We start from the raw sequence: 10,456 nt of genomic DNA, 5'->3' as shown, positions 1-10,456 counted from the left end.
ACTCTCCAAATATCCCCAAAAGAGGAATTATGCAACAGATGTAGAGTAATTACAGCTGTTTCCACAGGGCAAGAAGGCAAGAAGTCCAACAAGGCAGCAGACCTATGAACAGAGAATGCTATTCCTTAATGAGCTCACTTACTACCCATCTTTTACCAGCTTAAATTTCCAGGTAAGATGCACAAACCAATATATCAGTTTTTGCTTTGGGGCACACTCAGGGATTTCCCACCTGCTGTTGTCTCTGCCAGTTTTCCTCACGCCTGCCTTTCTCAAAACATCCTGTTGGAATAATTGATGGACTTCAGTCCTGTCCAGCCATGTGTAAAGAAAGGGAATACTTTACAGAACTTGCTAAAATGATTAGAAAATACATTTGTTGGGAATAAAAAGATCTAGAATATCAGGGGAAATAATCAAGAAAGGTAAGGATAAAGAGGGAATAGTTATATAACTGTATTTTAAAGTAGCAGTCATCAAAACAATGTGTTGTTAGTTTAAATGTAGACAAATTCATCAATTAAAAAAATTACAAAGAGAAAATCAGCAATAATTGAATTAAAAAACCTGGTATTTAAGAAAACTGAAAACATAAATGACCTGAAAAACATTTTCTTTTTCAATAACAACTAAAGGGAAAACTAGAAAGCAATATGAAATGAAATGGTCAAAGACCAAGGTCTAATTTAATGATAAATTCAAAATGACTAAGTGATTTGAGTATTAGAGATCATTATATCATAATACAATTTTTAAAAGAAACATATTATTTTGTAGGTATAAAATGATTGCTTAAACAAACAATAAAATTAGAAAACAAAAATAAATATATGTGATTATATGAAACAAAAGCTTTTATACAAAATTAATGAATCTAGCTTGAGAATTTAAAATGGAATATAAAGGAGATGGAATCCTTCTTTTCTGCCAAGGGCAAGTCATACGTTAGAGTACTTCAAATCCATAGAGGCTCTACCCTAAATACCCAGATCAACCTTGATATTATTTTTACAGTATTAGGCACTCAGTCTAATGAAAGATGTAAAAAACAGAGGAATTGGTGTAGGGGTCAGAATGTAAGATCAAATCAGCCAAGGAAGAATAATCTGGAATCCAGATGGAGACAGTCATGTCCACCTTGTCCTCCTAGGGCTGAGACCAAGACCCATGAAAATAAATTCCTCCAGGTTATGGACTGCAGAGGTAGTTTTGAGATCCAACCTTAGGAGAAACCCATTGTAAAAGGTAGTGGAGTCTGAAGATGATTGACAAGAGCATACAGAGAAAAAGATCAAAACTCCCAAATATCTGGGGGAAAATATGTACTTAGAAATCTAAGCCATTCAAAAGCACAGGAAATCAAATCAACACCTGATGAAACATAGCACCATATGGATTATGAAGAAATCTGAGCAGGATATTCCAGAATGGTTTAAGAGAAAAGTCAGGATTTTGAGAGAAGTAACAAGATAACAAATGGTGGAATTTATGATCTGCACAGCAGAACTAATGAAAGAACAAATGACTGGAAATAAAAGCAAATGGAAGTGAAGAGCAATCTGAAAGAGGGGAATAAAAAAGCATTAATATTAAAAGAATACATGAAATCTATATAAGGAACATGCATTCTTTTCAAAATCAGGATGCTTAGAGACAATTTAAGGATTCTAGGCATCCCAGAAAAAAAAAAAAAAACATGACAAGTCCATAAACCAAATTCTCTAATGCAAGAAATATACAACAAAGCTTTTTGTAATTTCTGATTACAAAAAAATTCCTAATGAAAAGAATCCACAGATTGCCTCAAAGCAAATACAACAACAACAACCAAAACAACCCTTTATGGCAGATTTCCAGACAAATAATGGTTAAGTTAATCATTGTTAGTGGAAAACCAAACAACTGACAAATAAGTTCTGTAAACCACTAAGGCAAAGACCTTTAAATATAAAGAAAAATAAATGTAAATATCTTGAAACTATTTGAGTCCCACAGGAAGCAAAATAAGAAAATACAACATATTCTGGAAAAACAATGGTGTGCAAAATGCAATTCAAAATGGCATGCCTTGCACATCTGAGCCTAATCATCAGTACAAAAAAGATGGCTATTTAATAAAATTGAGGTATTCTAGGCATTCCTGCAAAATTCCAGGTGCTAGTATGACCATCGATGTCTACTAGTGTAGTCTTCATGCTGGTTCTGCTGTACTTGCATCTCAGTTTTATCTACTCATTTGATTTATGCTAGATGTGTGAATGTGGTGTCTAGTTATAGTCCTAAACTGAATTACTACCTCTTCCCTACATGAGAAAGATCAAGTTCTGCCATGTCACTCTCAGCTTATAGCTCAGAAGATTTTGCTACAGTTCTTTTAGAAAGGCAAGAACTCATGTATATCATTGTTTGACAAAAGTTATTTGGGGCAGGGAACCAGGCAGATGAAAAGCAAATTTTCAAATGGAAAGAGGCAGAGGCAGAGTTGTAGTTCAGTCCTGAAGTTATATATACCATCAGATAAGTTCGAAGTCTAAAACTGAGTGACAGTAAAATATGTAAGAGAAAAAGAACAACAAAGATTTCAAGGAGAAAATTAAAAGCTAAAACACAAGCAGATAAACTCATAGTAAATATTAATATTAGAAAGAAGGATGCACATTAAAACATACAAATAATGATAGAAATTTCTTAATGAAAATTACAAATCAAAGGAAATTGAAATAATGTCTGATGAACACCAAAACCTTGTGTAAAATTAAGCAAGTATAGAAACTCAGCAGGATGATCCAGAATAGTTCATAAAAGAAATGAAAACAATAAGCAAAGAAGCGATAATGAAACAAATGTTTCAACTAGGTGGCACAGTGGATAGAATATTGGACCTGGAGTCAGGAAGACATATTAAAATCAATCCTCTAGCCTGGAAGAGGGGAGGAGATGGTAGATTAGAGGCAACCCAGCAGGACACTCTCATCATTACCTTCCAAACAGCGTTAAAATAACACCTTAAATCAAATTCTGTAGCAGCAGAAACCACTAAAGGTTAGGGTGAGATATTTTTCTGTCCTAAGAAAACTTAGGGGTAAGCTAGAGGAGTTTGTGACAACTGAATGGAGCCCTGTCTGGAGCCCACACATGCCAAGGAATTAGCAGCAGCAGCAGCATTAGCAGCAGCAATAGCAGCAGCAGTTTGGGGAGCTCTCAGCCCAGAGATTATAAGGTCATAAAACTGATCAGAAAGAGATTATTGGGGACTATTTGCTGGTACTGGTCGCAGATGGCATTAATTGGCAACTCTGTTGCCTATAGACAGTTCTGAGTCACAGTTCCAAGGTGGAGAGGGGCACTCAGTTTCAGTCACAAGGCAGCAGGGGCCTTGGATATGGTTCCAAGGCAAAGAAAGTACTAGTACTAGATGGTGGAGGAAAGGCTCCCAACAAATCTATCCGCATACCTCAAAAAAAAAAAAAATAATGCCATCAGACAACTCCTGGAGCAGCAAAATCTACAAAAGAATAGAATGAGACAATTTTCCACCCAAAGATGGCTTAAAAGGATGGCAGGGATCATCCACAGTATGGAGTGAGAGAGGAGCTGAGCCTTATTCTCATCAAAATTGGCTCAAAGAAGGAATAAGATTCACACTTAAGTGGGTAAAGTAATATATTTTTCCCTGAGGGAAAGTTGGAGAGGAAGGGGATAAGGAGGGAGAGGTAAAGGAAGGGAGGGCAGATTTGGGGAGGGGGCAGTAAAAAGCAAAGTATTTTTGAGGAGGGATAGAATGAAAGAAGATAGAAAATATAGTAAATATCAAGGGAAGGGAATACGATGGAGGGTAATACAGTTAGCAATAATAATTGTGAAAGAAATGATTAGCAGGATGATATCAAAAGGATTTATGAAAAATGCAAACCATCAACAGAGAAAGAACTGATGGTATCTGAATACAGATTGGAGTTTTATTTGTTAGTTCCTCTTTCTAAAGTTATTTTGTCTGTTTTCTTTTACAACATGACTAATGTGAAGATGTTTTGCATGACTGCACAAATATAATTTATATCGAATTGCTTGATTTCTTAGGGAGGGGTAAGAATGGAGGGAGGAAGAAAATTTGGAACACAAAGTTTTCAAAAATTCAATGTGAAAATATTTAGTTTTTTGGTTTCTTTTTTTTTACATGTAACTTGGGGAAAATCCTAAATAAATACATTTTTAAAAATTGGAAAAAAAGAAAGTTTTAGTACTTTTGTTTGAAGACCAGAAGAATAGTGACCATATCTATCTCAGGATCATACCACCTTGGAAGCATCTAAGAGGTTTCAAAGCTCTGAAAACATGAAAAAGCCTGAAGCTTGGGGACAATGCTTACTCAACCCCAGGGTAGCACAGCCATATTTTAATATAAGGGGCAAAGTCAAGAAATAAGCTGGAAAAATGAGCAAATGACAAAAAAAGAAAAATGATTATAGAAAGATACTATGATGGTAGGGAAGACCAAGACAAACTGAAGAAGGCAACAATTTGGAAACCGCTACAACAAAAGTCTCAAAAAATGTGAATTGGACTCAAGCTCAATAAGAATTCCTGGAAAAGTTAAAGAAAGAGATAAGAGTGATAAAGGAAATTTGGGAAAATAAATGAGAGTGAAGTAAGAAAATTATGAAAAGAGAATGAACAGGAATACTGAAAAAAACAACTTAGACTTTAGAAAACAGAATAGGCCAATTGGTAGAGTAACAGAAATATTAACTGTAGAAAAGAACTTCTTAAAAAGCAGAGTCAAATGGGGAAAAAAGAAGTACAAAAGCTCACTGAAGAAAATAATTCCTTAAAAATTACAAATGGGTAAGTGGAGGTGACGAATCAACCAAAAAGTTAAAAGAATGATAAAATAGTATCTCATCAGAAAAACAACTGACCTAGAAAATAAATCAAAGAGTAAAAATTTAAGGATTATTGAGCTATCTGAAAGACATAATCTAGGAAATAATCTAGAAATCATGTTTCATGAAACTATCAAGGAAAACTGCCATGATATTTAAGGTGCAGAAGATAAAATAGAATTTGAAATAATCCACCAATCATATCATGAAAGAGGTCACAAAACAAAAACTCCCAGCAAAGCAATAATCAAATTCCAGAACTCCCAGGTCAAAGGGAAAACACTTCAGTCAGCCAGAAAGAATCAATTTAAATGTTGTAGGGCCACAATCAGAATCACACATTTGGCAGCTTTCATATTAAAGGAGGAGAAGATTCAGAATATGATATTATATAAAGCAAAGAGATAGGACTACATCCAAGAATGACCTTCACAGCAACATTGAGAAAAATCCTTCAGGAAGAAAAAAAAAAGTTTGTTTAATGAAACAGAGAACTTTCAGGCATTCCAGATTAAAAGACCAGAGCTGAATAGAAAATTTGACATTCAAATATAAGACTTAAGAGGAACATAAAAAAAGAAAACATAGAAGAGTAATCATAAGGCTCTCGATAGTTAAACTATTTAACTTCCTATAAGGGAAGATAATAAATGTAATTTCTATGAATTTTATTATTATTAGGGCAGTTAAAATAATTCTACATAAATTGAGAGAATGGCTATGAGTTGATTATGTTGTGATAATTTAAAAAGGGAAAGGCAGAGGTAGAATGGGTTTTTTTTTTCCACATAAAAGAGCAACAAAAAAGCTTTTAGAGTAGAGGGGGAGATGGGGATATGGTGAGCAGTGCTCAAAACTAATCTTACCAAATTGGTTCAAGGAGGGAAGAAATATTTGTATGTATGTATGCATACATGCAAACATACATTGCGTTCATGTATGCATGCACACACATATAGAGATGTATGTGTATATATGGATGTGCATATATGTGTGTGCATGCACATATTCATATAAGCATATGTATAAACCCATACATACATATATACATGTGCATACATATGCGCATATGTGTGTGCCTATTATAGAAATCTATGTTGCCATAAAAGAAAGGGGAAGGATAATAAAAAGGTAGACAAATTAAGGGAGCCAATGATCAGAAGCAGTCTTTTGAAGGGGAACAAAATAAAAAGTGAGATCATAGGATTAATAGAAGAAAATAGGATAGAGGGTTTTGGAATTCAAAATCTAAAAACAGAATATTTAAAATAAACGAATAAATTTTAAGAAAAAAGAGCAAGGAAAAAAGAAAAAAGAGCAAGGAAAATAAAATATAAATTATTATCACATATTAGAGAAATATAAGGACTGCTGCATTGACATGGAACTAGAACAGTCTGACATGCAAATATTATAATCTTAAATTTGAACTGTAGTGTAATGGAGTAATAATGGAAAAAATTAAGAAAAGAATCAATGCCATTAGTATATTTTAAGAAGCTAAACAGGAAAAGATGTATTGTGAGATAAAGATTTATTATGAATGAATCAAAATATTTTTCTTAAATTAATGATGTCATGTTTTTGCACATAATTGGGGTGGGTGGGGAAGGAATTTCCAATAAGTTGAATGTATCATCTGACTATAAGCAGATTTGGAAAGTAATTCCTATTTTTTACACTTAAATATGAGGTCAAATAATGAAATGAAAATTTATAGGAAATTAAAAAATCTTTTATTCTTTTTAATATTTATCTCAAGGCATCAATACATCTTAACAAATGTCTGTCAGAGGAATAATAGAAAATACAGGTTAGGGAAAGAAATCAGTTGCTGAAAATAGACCTGGAATTTTATAGAATCATAGAATTTTACAGTTATAAAGTAGAAAGAAGATCATCCAGTCCTAGTTGTCCCTCAACACAAATTCCTTCAAAACAAACCTGAAAAATGGAAATACTGCGTCCACTAGAGGATCTAAAAAAAATAAGGGACCTTTTGAGGCTGACTCTTTTGCTTCTTGCCACCTCTAGTTGTTATGAAGTCTTTTCTTGCTTATGAAAAGATGACAATGCACCCGAAACAAATAGCCATGCAAGACAAGGACTTGAAAAATTTAGGATTTTGCATTCTCAGGTTCTATAAAGGGATATGAGGAAGAGAGGTTGGATGTAAAAGAGAGAGTTTAGGATGAAGGGAAAAAAAAAACATTTAGAATTTACTATCATGAAAATGTTATAGACTTGTGAGTAGATTAATAAGAAAAGGAAAGATCAAAGATGAAAGAGCACTCATATAGTACACTGTCCTTAGATATCCTATACTTTCAAAAATTATATTTAGGGAACAGCTACGTGGTACAGTGGATAAAGCACTGACCCTGAATTCAGGAGGACCTGAGTTCAAACCCAGCCTCAGACACTTAACACTTACTAGCTGTGTGACCCTGGACCAGTCACTTAGCCCTCAATGTCCCCCCAACACACACACACACACACACACACACACACATATATATGTATGTATGTATATGTACATGTATATGTATATATACACATACACACATATATATATATACACATATACATATACGTATACACACACACATATATACATATACATATATATATATGCAGAGAGACAGAGAGAAACAGACTGATCATGTTTGGGCTTCACAACTCAGGTTAGTATTTAACTATGTACTACTATAGCCTTTGCTGTTTCTTTTGCTTAGTATGTCTTATTATGTCTTTCTACTTAAATTGTAAGGGAATTTAGGATAAGGATATTTCTATAGCTATATCTTTTATATTTTGTAGCATAGAGAAGAAATTAATAGATCTACACAGAATCACAGAATTTGAGAGTTAGAATAGACTTTAATATACATATAGTCCAGCTTATACATCAAAGAATACCTCAATGTAACATACTCATTAAAAGCTATTAGTCAAATGAACTACTGAGTAATAAAAGAAGCAGACTTCATGATCTCACAACTGTATCATCTTATTTGTGAAGCTCCTATGTACAATTTTAGTTCTGTCTAACTGCTCTCCCCACTTTTGCTCTGTTTTATTTTTCTTAGTTCCACTTGTTTCTCAGATAGCAATTAGAGGCTATGCTTTTAGAATCTAAAGTATCCATACAACTGCCAAATAAAACAGTATGCAAGCATATTGTGTTAACCTCCAATGAAGAATATACAGGAAGATGTGGAAAAGAATAATATATATATATATGTATATATATTTTTTTTTGGTGTGGCAATGAGGGTAAGTAATGAGAATAAGTATCAAGTGTCTGAGGCCAGATGTGAACTCAGGTTCCACTGAATATAAGGATGGTGCTTTACCCACTTGCACCACCTAGTTGCCCCTGAAAAGAATCACATATAATAACAACTAACCTTTGTCTTCTTCATCTTCTTTGTTTTCCTCTTCACAGTGATCAGCTATCTTCTCTTTATGGTCTTTAATATTTATTAATTACAAACTTCTTTCTAGCAGTTAGATTCCCAGATATTTCTGGGGGGGTTTTTTTGGACATTTAATCATGACATGATCACTTTTAAATTCCAAGTAGCCATGGAAAATGATTAAAAAAAAGGGAGGATGTTTTAAGAGAGGATCAAAATTGAAAACAATAATGTTGCTTGTAGAAAGAATTAGTTGACTACCTCCCAAGATCTTAAACACTTGTTGCACTACCAAAAACTCTTACATGGATAAAAAGTTCAGCACTAGGGTATGTGAATATATTATCCAGCAGAATTTATATCTGAACTCAATTATTTTGGCAGTATTTGATTAAATTATTTTCTTGGAGAAAATCTGGACTGTGTAACAGAATTTATAATACATCTCTGTGATGTTTATAATATATTGGTGGGGATTGGAGTCTATGTAACATAATTAGTTCACAATTTTCCACTTTGCTATGAGAAGGAATAAATTAAAATAAATTCATTTTCACTAAATTAAATAATAATTTCTACTTTATAGAAAAGCACATTGATTTTCAATATGAAATCTTTTGAAAAATTGTGGCAGTATCTTAAAATCCCAATTTCAGTTGTAATACACATAAAAGAAAAGATCCTAATGATGTTTTAAGCATTGAAGATATTTGTGGACTATCGAAGTATGATGTGGTGAAACTGCTCATTGAACAGTGAAACATGAGGGCTAGTATAGTCTCTGATGTGTCATTGTTTAGCTATTTGTCCACATACAGATCAGTCATCTTCTTTATTCCTTAATTTTCTCATCTATAAATTGAAAGAAGTGATCGAAATGATAAATGAGGGGATGGATTTAATTGATCAAACTTATCATGAGACATCCCAAAGAATTACAAGACTGAGTGATTCAGTTTCCTAAGTTTTATTGGAACACTGTGATGACCACAGGGAAAAGCACCCAAGGTATCTCATATAGGGAGATGATTATGTTTATAGTGAGAAAAGTAGGTTATCTCCTCATTTTTTAATCTCCTCCTTAAGGATGTTCATATCCTGTTTTGGACTTCCTGGGGTCCTAAGATGTCCTCCAAGGTTAGTACCTTTTTCCCTAGGGGTGTATGTTGGGGTTTAAACATCATAAGGTGAACCTAAGAACACATTTGATTTTTTTTCTGAGCATGTTCCTAAAGACATGCTCAAACTTGTCAGAGCCAGAGGGTCTCTCTGTTTACTTTAAGATCTAGTTTCTAGGTGGAATTTCTGTTTCCCATCATCTAGGATTATTATTATTTTTTTTTATTGAGGCAATTGGGGTTAAGTGACTTGCCCAGGGTCACACAGCTAATAAGTGTTAAATGTCTGAGGCTGGATTTGAACTCAGGTATTCCTGACTCCAGGGCCGGTGCTCTATCCACTGTGCCATCTAGCTGCCCCCATCATCTAGGATTATTAATGGCTGTTAATGGTTAATAGTCCCTGGTTACCTTCCCTAAACTGCAGTTGATAGTGTTGGTTGATAGTAACCCTCTGGTTACTTGGGTCTTAGTTTCTCTGTTAACCCTTCTGGCTACTATTGATGAAGTTTAACCCTTTTAGCCTCCTCCACCAATATGGCCTCTTTTTCCCTTCTAGTTCTGATATTTGATGACTGCTATCAAATAATTCATCATTCAATTCTATAATTATATTGGTTTGACAATGGATTTAGGTCTTGTATGTACTCATTGGAAATAGGGAAAGATTTTTCTAGACATTATTGAAATAATTGTGTTTAAATGACAATGCACCTAACACTGTCCTACTGCTCATTAAGAGCTTGAAGATTGTGCTGTGATTATTGTCTTTCACTAGGATTTCATTCTCAGAAATATCTCCCCATTTTTCTTAAAAGTGTTTTGGATTAAGGATCATTATATTAATGATACTTCACATAACATATTATACAAAAATATTCAGGGGGAATTTAAAAAAATAGATTCAGTCTTTGTGATAATGGCTATTTTATAAATATGTTCTTTATTTGTACAAAAATTCACAAAGATTTTAATCCTCTTTTATGAGTTTTCTTCTTTGTTTTGGCTCAACAGTCTTCGGCGTAAAGCCAAGAAA

The sequence above is a fragment of the Dromiciops gliroides genome, chromosome 4, assembly GCF_019393635.1.
Source record: "Dromiciops gliroides isolate mDroGli1 chromosome 4, mDroGli1.pri, whole genome shotgun sequence".
Taxonomy (NCBI): Eukaryota; Metazoa; Chordata; class Mammalia; order Microbiotheria; family Microbiotheriidae; genus Dromiciops; species Dromiciops gliroides.
The sequence above is the reverse complement of the archived record's forward strand: the minus strand, read 5'-3'. Positions refer to the sequence as shown.